General features: G+C 61.5%; 2 non-coding genes across 2 annotated transcripts in view; both read right to left on the minus strand.

The window, feature by feature from the left end:
- The window catches only part of LOC137366414 (28S ribosomal RNA), a 3,767-nt gene extending 3,471 nt beyond the window's left edge, over positions 1 to 296 (minus strand). Inside the window, exon 1 of the ribosomal RNA XR_010973375.1 lies at positions 1 to 296. This exon is cut by the window's left edge and continues 3,471 nt beyond it. This is a non-coding gene — a ribosomal RNA (28S ribosomal RNA).
- Positions 297 to 1,451: 1,155 nt separating this feature from the next.
- LOC137366390 (5.8S ribosomal RNA) lies at positions 1,452 to 1,605 on the minus strand. The gene has a single exon (XR_010973352.1). It is a non-coding gene; the product is annotated as a 5.8S ribosomal RNA (ribosomal RNA).
- Between the last annotated feature and the right edge of the window lie 895 nt (positions 1,606 to 2,500).

Consider the following 2,500-nt stretch of genomic DNA (forward strand, 5'->3'; position numbering starts at 1 on the left):
TGCATTCACAAGCAACCCGACTCCGAGAAGACTCGATCCCAACGAGCCGGGGGCCGCTACCGGCCTCACACCGTCCTCAGGCTAAGCCTCGATCAGAAGGACTTGGGCCCCGGAGCGTCGTCAGAGAAAGAGGTCTTCTATACGCCACATTTCCCACGCCCGCCAGGCGAGCGGGGATTCGGCGCTGGGCTGTTCCCTCTTCACTCGCAGTTACTAGGGGAATCCTTGTTAGTTTCTTTTCCTCCGCTTAGTAATATGCTTAAATTCAGCGGGTTGTCACGTCTGATCTGAGGTCGTAGGCAGAATGGTGAGCGATCGCGTGCGTGCGTTTCTCAACATCGGATGGCCCCCGCCCAGACTTAAACGCAGCACCAAAAGCTCCAGGCCGGCCGGTATATCTCGCAACTTAATGACAACGGCACCTCGTACTCAACCCTCGGGGGGGCGCTCACCAGGCCAGGGGTTAGTAACGAGCGGATGTGCACGCGTGTCGACGTCGGGCTTGCGACCGGGCTCGGCTCATAACTGTTCCGGAGTGCCGATAAGGGAGGTGCCGAAGACAAAGAGCGTGGGCGCGGTGCTGGTTTGAACTGCACGAGGGCAGGAGAGAAAAGCGAGCAGCCCACGGGAAGCAAGCGTGGAAAGGACCCGAGACTAGCAGCAGCTAGAAGGCGTGGCAAGAGTTTGGAGCACGTGCAACCGGGGTGGGGGAGTTGGTTCGAAAAGCAGGCAGCAGAGACCAGGGGGACAGGACCGTGCGGCACTGACTAGGTGCACCCTCAGATGTAGGCGAGCTTGCCGGAGGCACAGCGGGAGGCATGCGTGTGGAAGGAGACAGGGCTCCAGCACAACACGCAGCACCGCAGGGACTCCATGGCAAAACTGCACAAACACCGAATGAGGGCACGCAAAGCCAGCGAGGCAGCACGGCAAGCCCACAGTCAACTACGTCAAGCTCTCCTCCTCCTCGTCCAGAACCACTAAACCACGTCGACCACTGGCAACAGCCATCGAGACCGAACCACACGGTTTGCGTCCACCGACATGCCACACCGAGTCTCTCTCTCTCTCTATGCCGATTCACCAGGCATCGTTCCCATCTCTGCTCTGCACACTCCACAGAGAGTCAACTCTGCCCTCCACGATCCATTCGGAGGCTAACGGCCCGGCAGCAAGCAGTCCCAGCACTGACGCAGTCGTTCGTTTGCAACCCACTGACAGCCGTCCTGGGAAAAGCAGAGGCTGGCCGAGACCAGTGCCGGCGCGCCCGGAGGCCCACGCCGGACTGCCCCCCCCATCGCGATTAAATGGAGGGACAGAGGTCGAACTCTCCCAAAGGCGGAGTAAACTCCAGGTCTGCACTTAGGGGGACGAAGAGGAGCAAAGGAACCTCTGCGACAAAACCCCAGCCGCGCTCCCGCCGGCAAAGGCGAGTGCGATTGATTGTCAAGCGACCCTCAGACAGGCGTAGCCCCGGGAGGAACCCGGGGCCGCAAAGTGCGTTCAAAGTGTCGATGATCAATGTGTCCTGCAATTCACATTAATTCTCGCAGCTAGCTGCGTTCTTCATCGACGCACGAGCCGAGTGATCCACCGCTAAGAGTTGTCTCAGGTTTTCGGTCCGTCCCTCGCGCGAGGGGTCGAACCCGGAACGTGCGAACGCTCCCCCGCCCTCCCCAATGGGGTGTGGGGGGTGGGAGAGCCCCAGCCTGGCACGGCCCTTCGGATTTCAGTCGAACAATCACAATGACCAAAGAAAGGTTTTCACGCGGCCAACGTGGTCAGGGCGCTCGCGAGGCGAAGCGCGTCAGCTCGTCCGACGCCGGAGCCCAACCGTGCCGACGCGCACCACGGACAACAGAGGCAGGGTCTCTGCCGCCACCGAGGCCGGGAGGACGAGGAGAGAGAGAGAGCGAACGCGGACGGACTGAGTGGGGTACAAGGCCGACAGGATGAGCCCGCTGCGGGGAAACAAATCCTGCCTCCGCGGCCAGGTACATTCTCTCGAACGTCACGGCTGCCATCTCAAGCTCGACACCGGCAACGGACACGCGAGTCTTTAAACCGCCGCTCCGCCAAAAGCACCAGCTCGCGGGGCCGGAGGGGGAGTCGTGTAGGTACCCTGTACCGGTAAAGGGAGGGTGACTAGAGCGACCAAAGTGTCCCCACGGTGGGAAAGAAAACCGGGCCTGCATCACCGGATCAGTCCCTGCAGAGCTCACAGTGGCCGGTTGACGAGGTCCCGACGGCGGGCCGCCGGGCAGCACCCAAGCCCGCAGAAGCTCCCTTCAATTCGACTGCGGTTGTAATGCTGCAAGACGGTGGCAAGTCCATAGGAAGGCGGGTGCTTCTACGGTCGCCGGTCCCGGACGAGAGCTGGGTGGCCCGTCAGTGACAGCGTAAAGACGAGGAGAGCCTGGCCAGTGAGAAGAGAGGAGGAGGGGCTGGAGGAAGGCGTGGAGTACAGAGAACGAAAGCCTCACGCTCACCCTGCCGGATG

This window comes from Heterodontus francisci, unplaced genomic scaffold (assembly GCF_036365525.1).
Source record: "Heterodontus francisci isolate sHetFra1 unplaced genomic scaffold, sHetFra1.hap1 HAP1_SCAFFOLD_988, whole genome shotgun sequence".
Classification (NCBI taxonomy): domain Eukaryota; kingdom Metazoa; phylum Chordata; class Chondrichthyes; order Heterodontiformes; family Heterodontidae; genus Heterodontus; species Heterodontus francisci.